General features: G+C 44.5%; 1 protein-coding gene across 5 annotated transcripts in view; it reads right to left on the bottom strand.

Annotated features, from left to right (window-relative positions):
- Positions 1 to 11,828, bottom strand: part of FNDC3A (fibronectin type III domain containing 3A) — a 232,899-nt gene extending 221,071 nt beyond the window's left edge. The window contains exons 1-2 of one of the 5 annotated variants that reach the window (XM_090026027.1): positions 11,549 to 11,584; positions 4,657 to 4,813 (exon numbers count right to left, since the gene is read on the bottom strand). The gene's annotated coding sequence lies outside the window, so the exon portion shown is untranslated. Of the gene's footprint in view, positions 1 to 4,656; positions 5,681 to 11,548; positions 11,622 to 11,660 lie in introns of those variants that run through there. The other 4 variants (XM_090025998.1, XM_090026004.1, XM_090026012.1 and 1 more) reach the window with 4 other exon arrangements.
- Between the last annotated feature and the right edge of the window lie 4,299 nt (positions 11,829 to 16,127).

Raw genomic sequence — 16,127 nt, 5'->3', positions numbered from 1 at the left:
ACATTACAAGCAGGATCCCTGGACTGGTCTTGGTGCAATGCCATTTGATATTTTTATTGGACAGGTATAAGATTAAAAAAAATAATAATAATAATTCTGATAACATCTATGGATGACAGACTGATGGAATAGAATTATTGGAGTTGCCCGACTAAATGGTCACAATCCAATGTGAAACAAAAGTACAAGATAAATGTATTTGGGAAACACGGAATGCAAGGTATTAATCGTATAAATGCTATTTTGGGAAGCAGCAATTCAGAAGGAATTAGGAGTCAACACCACAGGAAAACAGAGTGAAAAAAAAAAAAAAAGATTCTCCGTTACCTGAGGAAAGTATGGATTTATTTATTTTTAAATTACCCCCCCCTTCCCATAAATAAATGGAGAAACCTGTGGATTTTGCACTTTTGCAAAGAGCTCTCCACAGGATGACAGAGTGCCAGCCTGCAAGGGGCTGGAGAGGGGGGAAAGCAGGAAGAAGGCAGTCAAGCAGGTGTGACCTGGTGCTGCAGGGCGCAGCAAGGCCACATGGGTAAAGCTACTTGCTGTTGTGAGGTACACACTGCCCTGATGAGCTGTCCTCTGCCTGTGGCAGCAGCCAAGGGCACAACCCCATGTTGCTGCTGCCACACAGGCAGGGAATACCCTGCCAGGGCAGTGGGGAGGCCACAGTGGTGAGGAGCCTCCCTGCGCAGCCCTGTTCTGCCCTACAGCACCAGGTCTCGCCCTGTGGAGACCCCACAGGCTGGCAGCAGGACAGGGAGCTCAAGCCTGTGGTGGGCAGTCTACATCCACCCCCAGAGCTGGGGGGTACAGCTCTCCCCTTCCCCTGGGAGCGGAAGCAGTGGTGGGGAGCCAGCCTTGCCTTCGCCCAGCCCGCAGCAGGCAGACATCAGGTAGCTGGGGCTCAGATGCTGCTGCAGGGAGAAGGGGCCTCTGGGACCATAGCCCTAGCAGCTGGGCCCCACCCCCAGCAGGGCATGGACTTGCATTCTGTGAACAGAAGAGGCATAGGGAGCTCCGATTTCCCCATGATACCCCTCCCCCCAAATCAAATACCAAAATGTATAGTCATTTCGTTTATTTTATTATAACTGAGGCACTGATAGGCTTCCAAGTTGTTTTAAAGCTGTAAAAATAAAATCAAGAAAGCACTGGGTTCAAGTGATACCTCTATATACAGTGGCCTTTCATTTTAAGTTACAGATTTTGGGGGTTTTAGATGAATAAAAATTGTAAATTCTCTGATTTTTATTTATTTATTTTTAAATCAAAAGAATTAGTGATTTGTTATCAGGGAAAACCAAGAGCCCTGGTCAGAGATAACTGCCTTAGCACAAGCTCTTAGTGCAAAATCCCATGGGTAACAAGTGTCATGGGGTACATAAAAGAAAGATATTTAGATGGAATCAAAGATCACAGAAACGAGATCACTTGTAACATCACTCTTAGAAACCTATACTTAGTTCTGGCATTCAGACTTGAGAGTTCAAAAAGGAGGAACAACAAAAGGGATCTAGGAACAGAGAAGTCCTTAGAGGGGTGGAAGGCCTTATAATGCAAGGTATAAAAAAAATTCAACTTACTGTAGAGGAGGCTGAAAATTAAAAAAAAACAAACAAACCCCACAACAAAACCAATATACACATAAGGAGGTGTATGTTTTTCAATTTTGCAAGGTATGATATAAAAAGAAAAAAAAAAAGTCACTAGAGCCGTTATTAGTCTCATGAAACAATGCAATCAAACCCTCAATAGCTTGCCAGGGAAGGTCATGAACTCACCACTGCTATTTAACCCTAATGTTCTGTATCCAAAAATACAGTACAGGTTTTCTACGCTTTAGGTAGGTTCTGTATATGGAAGTTTCTTCTTGTGTGACAACCCTTTTATACCCAAAATTTGTTATATACAAAGCAAATACAATCTTAAGCGATTGGCAGCAGGTAAGTCTGTGGGGAGAGAGAAAAAAGCTGTGCGCCAAGGGGCAGAGGCCCCAGTGGCAAGGGAGGGGGGCTATAGGGGGCCTGCAACCACTCCAAATTGTGTTGTGGGTCCCCCAATCACCCTCCCAACACCGCCACTGCCTGCCCCAAGTGCAGCATGGCCCAGCCCCCTGCCAGGAAGAGCCCAGAACTACCCCGGCTCCAGCAGACTTACCTGGTGCTAATGCAGTCAGGGTCTTGGAATGTATCCCTATTTGATACCTTGTGAAGTGGGTTCCCTTTATGCAAATTTGAGTTATGCAAGTTTTTCAGGAACGCATCCACTGCATATAGCAAGAGGAACTAGTATTGCCCTGTGTAAACCAGACTGAAGTTTACTTATCATAGTCCTAAATCATACTATAGCAGAGGTCAGCAATAGTTTTTGGTTTTAGAGCAGAGTGCAACTAGGATCAGGTCAGAAGCAGCTGAATGTGACATAGGACTGAGCTGCAGCTAGCACTTCCCCACAGGGTAACACACATGGGGAGAGTTCCTACAGCTGAAGTCCCCAGCCACCAAAACCCCCAAGTCTGCAGGCTAGATTCAATGACTGCAGGCTACTGACCCTTGTAATAGTCTTGTACTTTGCAAGACTGTTACAAAAGGATGGGCTCAACTATTTTAGAAAGTGATTAGAAAGTTGTATTTTTATATTAGTTTCCCCCCCCAAAGCATTCAAAGAGAATGCATTTTTTCATTTTCAAAATTTTATCTGAAACACTAGTTCAGACCAACAAGATGTTGATAGTTATTTCTATATTTTATACATAAAATAAAGTTGAAAGATTGGCACAAGATTTCATGAACATTTAAGTTTTAACAACGTACACAGCTTTATTGTAAAAAGACACTTAACAGAGGAACTTCATTTGAAAAACTTTGCTCATCTCTGAATTTTCACCACTTTAGGCACTAGCAACCAGAACCTGCGATGCAACCACAGATTTTCATTTAATAGATGTACTTGTAAGCATATGCCTGACTTGAAGTACTTGGGTAGTTTCACAGAAATTGATGTAGCTGAAGAATGTAAGCGATAAGTTTGCATATCTGGCTTGGGAGTCTTACATACCAATGCAAACAGAGACAAGTTTCACACAGACATGGTCCAGTTGTGTACAGAGGGCACAAGAATTAAGCCTTCATGTACTCAATTTGCACCATAAAACTGCACAAAATTAATACTGCATCCTTTTGTGAAGCATGGATTGGAACTCTGAAAATAGCCACCAACATTCCTGAAAGGCTTCTAGCCTATACCAAAAACTAGATTCCAAATTTCACTTCTAAATTTTGGCCTCTAACCTAGAAACTGGGTTGCCAAAAAGTGTATTGTAACCACATTTCTATTCTTTCTTTAGTCATCTTTAATTTCTAGCATTCAACTGCAGAATAAACGCACATGCTATATTCTTTTTGTTACACTAAGACAAGTGATGTTGTGTAGTTTACAAAACAACTGTAAACAAAAGAGCCATCATCAACAGTACATGGGGAATAGGAGCAGCATCGGTAGGTTGCAACAAGGATTTGTTAAAATGAACCCAAGAGCTAGCTTCTCACAAAACAAATCTGGAAGATGATATTAAGAGCAGGTTAGTTAAATATAGACTAGGACTACTGCAAACGCTAGAGAGGAAAAAATGCAAGAGATGAAGAGAAAGCTGAAGTCTAGACAGGAAATACAGAGAGATACAACTTGGAAAGTTGCAAAAATAGCAGATGGAGAAAAATAATCCAACACACACATGTTCACAGCAGGCAGCAGACATTTAAAATAGTAAAAGCTGAACTATACCTTTGCTTAATACAGGTAAGCACTGTTGTCTAATGTAAAGTTTAACCATGGGATACTAGAGGGTTTGTTTCCACTGCAACTCTAGTACTGGGAATTGTACCTTTATGTGGGTTAGCTTCCCAAACAAGTCAGAGAAGAGACAATACATACTTTAAGCAGCAGCAATTGAAATGACATCCTAACAAGAACAAAGACCCACCCACCCAGCATCTTCAGTCTGTTATTCAAACTCACATGGAACAAGGAGCAAAAGATTAAAACATGAGTAGAAGTTCCACAGCTGAAACACCATGGGCATATGGAAGGACTTTACAAGGCACTTGTCTGTATCTGTAAGCAATGGTGCCAGTGAAAAAGACAGACAACCATAAGGTGCCTTATCTGACAACACCACCACCACCACCACATTCTGATTAACTAGCTTTAACAGTTTACAGTCAACTCAGGCAGAAGAGTCTGAACTCACACTGCAATAGAAAGATGCAGTTAATAAACTCCATATAAAAATTAAAAACGAGATGTTTTTAAGCAGAAAATATAAAAGTGAAACTAAGCATGTGTGACTGATTTTATCACCATAAATGCAGCTGAGGCACTAAAGAGTCCCTGACAAGGGAGCAGATTGTGACTGGAACCCAGCATAAAAGTTCTCAGAGAGAGCAAGAGACTGCTGGCAGACTCAGATCAATATTAGACAAGAAAATTAGAATTTGCCAAGCCAAAGTTAAGAATGGGGGAATAGACAGTGCTCCAACATTATAGGCATAATTGAGAATCCAAAAATACCATTAAGGAGACCAGTAGCAAAAGACATGCTGAGATTCAAGCCAGAATCCAGAAAGCAAAAACACAAAGAGCTGCACATACTCTGAAAAGGAGGACAATGCCCATATGGCAAAAGATGCAAGAAATGCAAAGAATTACAAAGCTTTGCAAGGGCTGGAGGGCATGCACTGCAGACAAAGGATGGTGGTAGCATCATTAGCGCAGATGACTTTTTTCCACTGCAGCAGAAGACATCAACCTGAAAGTAAAATGAAACACTTGTTATTAATTTTAATTGGACATTGGTACAGAAGCTTATATGTTGACAGAAAGTGCTGCTGACATTAAAAGTAATGCCATAAGTAGAGTAGAAAAATAAGTAAATTGCAGGGCTTACAGTGGTGAACTCATCCTCATTATAACAAAATAATGAACTAGATTTATGGGCAAAGAAAAAAGAAAAATCTGTTACAGCAACAGAGGAAGAGAAGCCAGTTAATGGTTAATATAAAACACTGAGAAAGTGTATGCATTAGAGAGGCAAGAATACCCAGTGGTATGGAAAAGGTTAAAAACATCTTCCAAGGGACAGGGATGTTCTTAGAGTATAGAAATGAGCTGAAAGATCTCAGTTTCTTCGGCTATACAGAAGAGACTAAAACCAGGGCTGAGTAAGTTCACTGCTGTGGGTACACTCCACTGTTATTGCAGAAAGGGACTGAAGCCTCAGCTTATATAGAACCCCTTGCTTCCCTCTCCAAATTAAGATATTTAATAAAGGGGACTGTCTTCCCTTTCTCTAATTCTGTATTTCTTCTCTTCTGGTCTAACAGACAGAGGGATGCAGTGCTCTCTGGGAATAGAGAGCTATGTACAGAAATGCATGTCTTGCCTCACTAACGGAGATTCCAGAAAGATGTCCAGTGGTCACAGGATGCAAAATTTCACTAAAGAGTTGAAAAGGCCCAAGTCTTGAAGTAGTCTGTGAACAACTTAATTCTATGCTTATATACTGGATCTCTAGAGGAGACTACTGACACCATCCTTTTACAGCAGCAGGGAAAACTGGAGATTAGCAGCTTAGTCATCACATGCACTAGCAACAACTATCAATATGCTTAAAAAGAGCACCTAGATCTAAATAAAGTTGCAAGTCTTCATAAAATGGAAGGCTAATTTTAACTAAAACCAAACAGAAACAGGCTAACATCATTGCTAGAAAGGCCCCTTGTAATTTTATTAAACAGGAACAATATTTCATTTGCAAATCATACTAGTCTAGGAGATACCTACTGGCTGCAGACTCTCCAGAAAAATCTAATAGAAACACAGCAGGACAGAGTCCAGAGCAAGACAACACAGGCCAGACTCAGAGGCATAGGAGTGCCCAGAAGTTCAGTTCTATAAGAAGAATTCACAAGCCCAAGCTAGGCACCTAATTTTGCTATACCACAAAGGTGGAGAGAAAGCCACCTAGAATTGGGATTCATAACGTCCGATGCTGTCAGGACATGTCAGGTGTACTCTCAGGACACTTACTGGATTACAGGGACTTGGGCCCCAGGCATACCCAGTTTGTGAATCCCAGAAATCTTACGCATGAGACAGGTACCTAAACACTCAATTCAACTCAAGATGGCACCAGCTTTAGGCATGGGTAGCAGCAGAACTTTGAGTGCTTAAGTTTTAATCAGTAAAATTACTTAGGGACCTAAACATCTCAACAGCATTTTGTGGACTCTTGAACTTAGGTGCCCACATCCTTTTTCAGTCTGGCTGTGTGCATCTGATTTAATAGTCTGTACTCAGTGTGAACTGTTATTGCTAATGGAGCAGTTCAGAATTGGAACCCACAGGAAGGCATGTCCCCCTATACTCAAACAGTGTTAATTCAGAGACAAACTCTCATAAAGACTCTAGGATGATTCTGCCATGTTACAGAAACTGCTAAAACAACCTTCAAGCATACTGTTAACACTGAAAAACCTAAGAGGAGGGCTAAAGATGTTAATTTAAGGATAGTATATGACACTGGGAAGCTATCAAGACTTGTTGTTGTATATCTTGGTATAGGCAAGAGTCCACGTTTATAGCACAGCAAACATGGGTCTCCCAAACATGGAGAGACGTAGGCAGATTTATTTACATTGACTGGAAGTTAAAAAAAAAGTTATGTAAGCACCAAGGTTCCCTCCAAGGTGCGTGCGTGTGGCTACACACAACTAAAAGTGTGGCCGTACACAGCTTTTTCAAGGCTATGTACCAAGAGAGGCTGGGGCGGGAGCCTGGTACGGGCTCTGCCAGTTCAAGGGAAGTGCTCCACTCCCCCATATCAGGGCTGGGAAGCAGAGCACTTCCCTGGAAGCAGTGGAGCCTACACCAGCCCCCCACCTCAGCCTCCAGCCTTGCCTTGCCTCGCCTCACCTTGGAGAGGAGCCGCTGCCTGCCCCGCTGAGGCTCCACTGGCTAAGCAACAGGCAGCGGCTCCTCCGCGAATGTGAGGCAAGGCAGGGATAGAGGCTGGGACGGTGGGGTGGTGTGGGCTCCGCCAGCTCCAGCGAAGTGCTCCACGCTCCAGCCCTGATGCAGAGGAGCAGAGCACTTCCTCAGAGTCAGGGAGCCCCTGGCCCCGGCCCCAGTCTTTGGTAAATGTCCCACACCGGACCAAGGCGGCATGCTCATGGACCACTGCTCCTTAGAGGGAATAATGGTAAGCGCTATGGGCTATTAATTTTCACTTCCAAGACAGCTGTAGTACCTTCTAGGAAAACTAGACAATGATGCATCTCAAACCTGTTTTTCCTAGGCATGGTCATATCCAATAGTTAGCTGTAGTTTTTAGTGGAAAGGAGTTTAAGCAGTATGCAGTGAAGTTTAGTTTAGATATATTACCACAAAATCTCCAAACCAACTGGTTGGTGTTAAGTGTCACATAATAAGATTACAGAACAGTACCAGTTACATATCTGTTTGTTTTTAAATAAAACATCTATAGAAAAAACAAACAAACAAACAAAAACAAACCAACGACACTGAACTAGAATTCCCGTAGCAATTAAAAGCTAAGGTCAGAAAAACTGAGGACTTCAAATCTTTTTTGTTTTTGTTTGCTTATCATACTTAGTACTCATGAAGTGGCAACAGCTCTTTAAACATGATGCAAAGGGCATACATACAAGACAGAAATCTCTAATCATAAACACAATGGTGTCACAGAAGATTGGTCTGTAGTCTAAATGGAGGCTTCCATCACAGATCAACGTTTCCCAAGGGAAACAAGGCAATACCTCCTTGTAAAACAGAAACAGAGGGCAGGAAGCATGACATTTTGCCAGAAAAAAAAAAAACAACACAAAAAACCTCAGCTAGGCAATGACCTCATAAAGTTTGAAACAACCAACTCACAAATCATAACATTGCCAGAACAAATGATCTACCTGATAGTAGCACTCACATTTTAGAGACAACCAAGTGCAGGAGGCTGTGGAGAAGACCCCAGAACTGACATGAATATTGCTAGCATATTTAGTTAGCTAGTTATAAAAGTATCTGTAAAGGTCACGTACTAGTCCATATTAAATTTTATATAAACCATTTAAAATTTTGGCTATAGAAGGAAGATGTGTTTTTAGGAACAGTATCTTTAAGTGATTTAGCTTCCCAGGCACCAGAAGTTTCACAGAGAGATGAACAGTATTTGTGCTTCTGCCTTTGAACTACAGTTGGAACATGAACACTTAAGGAAGATCTCTTTTCAGCACCTCAGGCCCAGAGCAATTACTGATCACTAGAGCAACAGTTGCTTTAGCTGGATTCCTTCAAGCCAGTCTAGTTCAAGGAACTATGCAGCAAAAGAACACTTGAGCTATGCAACACAGTTTACTGCAACACAGAATGACCAAATTAGCAACTCATCACACTGCTTTAAACTTTAGTAGTGCAGTGGGGCTAACTTCACTACAGCACTTAAGCTTCAACCAAGTCCACATGAGTTCAGAGTACCATATATTTCAAAATAAAAGATTAATTTGTAGCTGGTAGCCCAATTTGGAAGAAAACTCAAGTTTACAGCTTGTGCTAACACCATGGTGAAGGCAAGCCCTAAGTCTTGAACTGGAACTAAAAGGATTTCCTGTCTTATCAAAGTACGAGTTTAAAAGGATTTTTTAAAATTTTGCACTGGATCAACAAGCCCAAGAGCTTTTATTTTATTTTATTTTTTTTAAATGGAAGAAAATAAGCATATGCCCAATTATGTTAGAATACTTGGCAGACTAGTGTTTATGCCACTCATATGTGGTATTGAGACAAAGGATCAAATCCTTGCTCTGTCAGGTTCAGACTAGGCACCTGAATTTGCATCTCCATATCCCAAACAAATGCCGCAATGACTGGGCTATTATCGGGGGGGGGAGGGAAACACGACAAGGGGGAGAAGAGGTGGGAGAACACACCATAACATGTTCTCTCTCTCCTTTTAGCTAGAAATCCATGTATGACTGTGAGAGAGCATCTCAGACTCTGCAACACCTGCTGCAATGGCCACTGCTTGAAGTCACATGTACAATGAATGATCTTGCAAAGTACAGTAAATAAGCACAAACATCTGTAACAAAATGGTCAAGTGTGGTGTCAACACAAGAAGATGACTACTGGAAATTCCATCCCTGTCAAATTTACATTTCTGTAGAAAGTTGATTTGATGATGCAAAAATCCATCTCCAAGAAAAAAGTCAAAAATAATAAAATAAAATCTGGAAAAAACCTGACTGTAGAGGTGCACTGATACATCAGTCCAATATCATCAGATCAGCACAGATAAAGAAAGTGTAATATTGGCCTGATATGGCCAATTTCCAATAAGCGGCCTGTGCATGTGTGCAGCTGCAACGCAGGTAGCGAGGACCACAGGCCAGCAGTGTGGAGAGCTTTGTGTAGCTGGTAAGTCCAGCGTGGTGCGGGTGGGGGGCACAGATCAAGGCCCCCCATGGGGAGGGAGATGCAGGGCTGGGGCAGGAGCTGCCTAGCCAGGGCAGGCACAGGATGGAGTGGCAGCTCACCTGGGATGTACAGGCAGGGCATGGGTGGAGATGCATGTGCCCCCAGATCTGCACTGGGCAGGCTGGGGCCAGGGCTACACCAAGCTCTTTCCAGCAGGGTGGGGCTGCAGCCAGAAATTTGCTGTAGTTCCTCCCCAGCACAGCCCCTCCCCTCCAGGAAGAGCCTGGTGCAACCTTGCCTCATGCAGATCCAGGAACACCCCCCACCAGCAGGAGCAGCAGCGAGAGCTGCTGGACAAGCAGGCAAGTGCCAGACAAGCCACCGGACCAGCAGCTCCCAGACCAATGGCTCCCCCCATCCCAGACAAGCCACTGCTCCACCTGCACCCACCCTACCCCACCCAGGCAGCCCCTGCTCCAGCTCCCTCTCCCCATGGACGTACCGGCTGAAGGCAGCTCTCCAAGCTGCCAGGCTGGTATTGGAAGTTGGATCAGTATTGGCCAATATGCCTCCTTAAAAACCGGCTATCAGTATTGGCTGCAAAAACCTCTATTGGTGCACCCCTACATGACTGAGCAGAACAATAGAGATTTTGTCAGAGCAAGACCCTGATGTACACCAAATGCACAGATAAAATATAATTGTGAGGTCTGTGATAATGATAAACATCCCATGTTCCAAATGAATGTAGGCACAAAGAGGCATTTCAGCAGCTGTCCTTACAAAACCTCTTATTTAGGAAAGCTGTAAACTTATGTTAATTAACATAAGTAATTTCTAACTCCCACCATAACTGGCACTTCCAACTTCCAGAAGAGCAGATCTTGTAGCTCAGAAAGAGGTTATTCATTTCCTACCCCTTACCCCCCACCCTCATTCCCAGAGGCAGCACTTGGCCACTTCTCTGTTTGAGAAGTACCATGACTTCTGGTAAAGGTACATAGCAGGGAGAATTAGGGAATCAGATCTGTGTGACTTATCTGTTATGAGGATCTTCCTGAACCTAAACCACATGGAAGTATTCTCTTTTAATATATGCACAAGTGTAAGCCACATTTCATTCTAGAAAATAGAATCCACATTCAGAAATACAGATTGGGTAAACTAGTTCACGTCAGATCAATTATTTCTGAACCTTTACAATCCATTGCAAGGGCTACACATAGCAGTTAAATTGCAGATACACAGAGCCCAAATCTTACAGAAGATTTAACATATGAGCAGGGAGTGACTCACTCACTCACAGAAGTGCTTGCATTGGAATCAACAGCTTGCCTAATTCTTTGCAGGACTGTGGCTCCTATTACCATAGAAGAAATTGGCTTCAGATGAAAAGTTTGACAGACATGAAGCAACTCTCCCAACTTCAGACAGTTGTAAGTGTAGTGAAAAAAGAATAAATAGAGTGAATACTTAGGGCTAGAACCAAAGTCAATTATTCTGAAACTAGGAAGAAAAGTTACTTCACGGAAAGGGGTGTTGCAAGATCTCTGCTGGGTGCCCCAAGGCCTGCAAGGTGGTTACAAGCCTCCGCAGGGTAAGGAGAAGGGGGGGGAGGGGGCAGGAGAGAGGGGTAACTAGTTTTCAAGTGAAGTCAGGCCACCCCGAGCACTGCACTGAGGCAGAGGACTTGTGCCAGAGGCAGAGCCAAGCATCAACTCTCTCTTCAGGTGCCCCCTTCTCCGGGGCCCGCGGTCCAGCCGGGCTAGCTCCCTTCCTCCCCTAAGCCCCCGGCCGCTCCCACGCAGCCAGACCCCCGGGGGGCGCCCCAGGCCCTGCCCCGGGCCGGCTGCTCGGCGTCCGTTCGGCACAAGACGAAGCGAGGCGCTTTCGCTTTTGCTTCGCGTTGGTGTTGGTTTCGCTTTCTGATGGCGGGCGGCGGGGGGGAGGCTACAACCCTGCGGGATGCGAAGGGATCGGGCTGTACCCTGCGTCCCCCAGGCGCGCACCGCACCCCGCCCCGCCCCGCCCGCAGCCCCGGGACTCCACTCACCAAGCTAGCGTCGCCGCGCCGCCTCACCCAACGACCCCGACTCCGCCACCAGCAGCAGCAGGCGGGGCCAGACCATAACTCCCCTCCCCGCCCCGCCCCGCCCCGCCGGTACCTGCCTCCCACGCCTCGTCACTGCCTCCTGCCGCCGCCTGCCCCCCAGGAGCGCAGCCGCCATCTTCTTCTGGGGCCAAGGAACACAAAAAGCCACACACTGCGCCTGTGCCGCCCGGGTCTACCGTTATCAGCAGAAACGGCGCGGGAGCTGGGCCAGCGAGGCTGGGGGCGGGGCCAGGCCAGGGTTGGGTTAAGACACGCCCCTCGCGGGCGGGCCGGGGTCAGTTCCCGTGACCCCGAGGAGGAGGGCCTTGGGTCTCTTGCATGCGGCGTCCCTGGGAGCGGTCGTCTCGGGGAAAAGCGGGAGGGCAGAGACAGGTTCTTGGCCGCCCATCTGTAGGGTGCCTAGGGGGGTGTGAGCAGTCAGCGTGGTCGCCTCTTAGAGCAACTAGACAGTAGTAAAAAAAATAAATGTTCTTTATTTGCAAACTTAGTGGCTCACACACGTTTCCTTGGGTGCAGGAGAACGCAAGGATTGTAAAATGTATTCCAGGTAGAAATAAAAATTCATTTATCCCAGAAACGTTTGAGGCATTTCAAAAGGGTGTAGTGAGATCAGGCATGGATGGTTTCTCAAGCCTACATCAGGGCTGTGCAACCCCCAGCCAACAGGCCTGCTGGAAGCTGTGAAGTGGAGCTGCCGGGTTTGCAGGGGTCCCCACAGGTCCAAAAGCTTGGGGGCAGGAGAGCAGTGGCAGCAATTGCCAGAACCCTGTGCCAAATTTCTGGGCCCTTGAGTCACCCTGTAGGTCTGCACCAAATTTCTGGACCCTCGAGCCCACGGGGTCTGGCTAGCATGCAGATGCAGCCTGGCCCCCAATCTAGGCACGCAGGCCAGCTGGAGGTGGTGCAGGGGCCTGATCCTTCACTACAGAGCTAAGCAGAGGCAGCACAGGACCCCAATTCAGTGGTCTAGGGCTGAATGCAAGTGGTGGGGGGCCCAATCCAGCCCATGTCATTCATTGGGCCTGCAGCATCAATAGGGTGGGCACCAGTGCTGTATGTGAACTTCCCTTCTTTTTTTCCCCCCTAGGTCCAGTAACCAATTTTAATACCGAATCACTCCATTCCTTGAAATAACATATACGTAGAAGTGAAGATTATACTTTTCTTTATGCCTGCAGCATTCAGTTGATGTCCTGAGTAATAAGCTGTGATTATCCTTTGCTAAATGTAGACCTTGCTTTATTATGGGTCAAAATTATCCAGCTACAAGATTTGGCTTCATGACCTCCTGCAGCAGTTATTTGCAGAAGCGAACTCAATGTATAAAATGTAGTTTTGTTAGTGTCTTGATTTATTTGTTAGTGCCTTGATCTATTATTAAGATGATAATGTCCCCTGGCATTTAGTGTAAGGTGCAAATCTACCCTGCTTTCTGTCCTTGCATGACACCATAGTTCAATTCCATTTATAGCCTTCATAGTCACATCAGACAGAATGATGAAAGAATCACACACATCTATATGATGCATATCCTGATAGTTCACTGTTTAAATTCCTTTTCCAAAACTCTGCAAAGGCTCTTCCTGAAGAAATAGCATCTTAGGCTGTGATTTGTCAGATCTCAAAAACTAAAACAGAGTTTAGCCTAATCAATATTTGGATGAAACATCTCCTCAGGTACTGCAGGAAATGCTGCTGCTGATCCATTAGATGGCATTCATCTGTCTGAGTCAGTATTGAGCAAATGCCATTGTATAGTATTAGGGGCGCTGTTCCGCTTGGAGTGCTATCTTTTGATGAGGCATAAAATGAGATTCTCACCAGGTGTAGCTATTAAGAGATGCTGAAAAGGCAGAGGGCTTAGTAGTGAGGTCCTAGTCCAATTTCTTCCTACTCAACCTAAATTCCCAATGAGTTTTAACAGAACACATTCTTCTTTATGTGCTATCCAATTTGCATGGGGTTGTTAAACAGCTTTTTTTCTTCATCACAAATTGTGGGTGAAGTATTTCATATAGTCCTTTTTGTGGCTGTAAAATGCTGCCCCTTTCTACAAGGCAAGCTACTACATAAATTTTAGATTCTGTTGAAGTCACTGAAATTGACAGTATTAGAAGATACAGGAAAACCCAAGGGACCAACACAGCGGCCCTGTTCATCTCTCTTTAGGACCCTGCTAGTAAGTTTTTTTTTACTGAAAAATAAATAACACCGCACACTTATGCATATTCCAGGAGGCACTAGGTGGCTGATCAAGATTTCTTCCCTTCATTCATTAGGGGTCAGGCCATAATGGGATTGAAGCAGAATCTTTGATATCACAGACAAATGACTTAGAGGAAGAAATCTCATTTTACTTTCTAAGAGCCCATCAACATGCATGCAAATATTACTGATGAACTTTTCAAATTGATAAACTTTTCAGACTGAATAGTCTAGGTAAGCTCAGGAAATGGCAGGAACCCAAATCAACTGTTAAAGATCTGTCTTTACATTTTATCTCCTTCAGTTGCATTCCTGATTTCTGCAGTACAAAACTTCCCTTTTTTGGCTCTCCTTCTAGTACACTGAAAGGTATTCATAGACTTCTGAAAGAAGAGCTATGCAGCAATATTTAATTTGACATTGACCACTCTGGTGCCATTTGAAATTACCAGGAGCTCTAATCATTAACAGCAACGCTAGTATCACAGATGCAACGTGTTTGTGGGCACCATCATTACAGAAGGAATGTTCACCAGACATATATAGCCATTGGTACTACAGTTTCACTTCAGTTCCATTTAGCGATCAAGCTCATGAATCAGTAGAGCTGTGCAAAGCTTCAGGTGGTAATTTGATTTGGAGGAGATTTGACCCGATTCGGTTGCCGAATCTCTGAATCTGAATCAAATCGGTGTTAGAAATATTATTAAAAATGCATTATCAATAGCTGTTAGCTCCCATCAATAGTTGTCCTTTGATTAAGTACGGCTGCCAGCCTTCCTTGTCTCCCTAATGAGAGAGGGAAGGGGGGGGGTTGGGAACTGAAGGAAAACTCTAAGAGCTCTCTTTGTTCTGCAAATTTACTATCTCTTTGTTAGAGTAAAGCATATACTCCTTAGCGTTCTCATGTAGATAAGAGTAAATTGCAATTTTTAATGGTCCTGTCCTTGGGGCAGAGAAGGTTTGAACTTTTGGTAACCTAAAATACTTTCTGAGCAGGCGCAATCAGCTAATACATATTAAGCCTATCCGCCCCGCATACTTAAGTAGTTAATTATAATACACATGGGATGCATGATCTGACGTATTCTCATGCATGTTTGTATGAACCGGAAATGAGTTGTAAGAGTTCCTGCTTCTGTACACGTGCCAGAAGAGAGGGGATAAAAGCCTGCTAATGATGGTACTCAGGGGCAGAGGGTTTTGATCTTTTGTCTTCTCCCTCTGACCCTATTTGCAAATATATACCTTTTGTCTCACCAACAATGTGTGCCTAAGAATTTGTTATTCAATGAGCCTCCAAAGAAAACGAACCGAGAGAGAGTTTTTTTTTACTTCAGCCTGGCGCCCAACGTGGGGCATTCTTTGGATAACTCCGGAGTTCGTCGGCACATCGTCTCTGCCCCCCTGGGGGGTTTGCGCGCCGAGCCTTTCTTTTTGGCTCGCCCTGAGGGGGGGCTTGAGGTGTGAGCCGGAACATCCGGAACACTAAGAGCTCCTATGCAAATTTTGTTTTTTTTGGAGTCTCCAGGTACACATTTTTGGCTTTGGATCGAGATCTCTGGGGTATCTGAGTGAGTATACGAACTCCCTTTGCCCAATTTGGTTCTGGGTCCGGAGCAGGAGGTGTGCATGTTCTCATGGTAAATCATCTGCTGTAAGGGACTTTTTGGTATTTGGTGTGCCTTGGGTGCACTTTTGTGGGCAAAATGGGTACGGTTAGCTCCCGTGTAGAAAACACGGATACCCCTCTAAGGTGCTTATTACGTCATTTTAATAAATTTGCAAGGCCGGCCGATTACGGAATAAAAATGAAAAAAGATGATTTAATTAAGTTCTGTCAACTCGAGTGGCCAACATTTGGGGTCCACTGGACCCCGAAAGGATCCTTTGTGCTAAAAGAAGTGATAGCTATCCATGAAATTGTTATGCAAAATGGGTATTGGAATCAGTTTCCTTATATTGATTGTTGGTTGTGGGTGGTTCAAAATCAGCCACCTTGGATTAAGAATTACTTAGTAAAGTCTCATGTGATGCTTGTTAAGAAAAAGACTCGGGGGGGGGCGCCTGTACTTCCTGAGTCTAATGAGGGGGGGGATTCTGAATTGGCTGAGTACCGGACCCGTGCTCCGGTTGCCCTGTCGGGTAGCGAAGATGAGTCAGACGCCTCCTCGGCATCCAGTCCTTCTGCACCACCGCCCCCTCCCTTAGAGAGACCACCACCGACGTACCAAGGCATACCTAATGAGTTAGAGCGTGAGCCTCAGCCAAGTGCCTCATCTGAATCAGGAAATAAGGGTTATTATTTGCGCAA

The sequence above is a fragment of the Crocodylus siamensis genome, chromosome 1 (genome assembly GCF_052110815.1).
Source record: "Crocodylus siamensis isolate JL-2025a chromosome 1, ASM5211081v1, whole genome shotgun sequence".
Taxonomy (NCBI): domain Eukaryota; kingdom Metazoa; phylum Chordata; order Crocodylia; family Crocodylidae; genus Crocodylus; species Crocodylus siamensis.
This window is presented reverse-complemented; position numbering and strand designations above follow the sequence as displayed.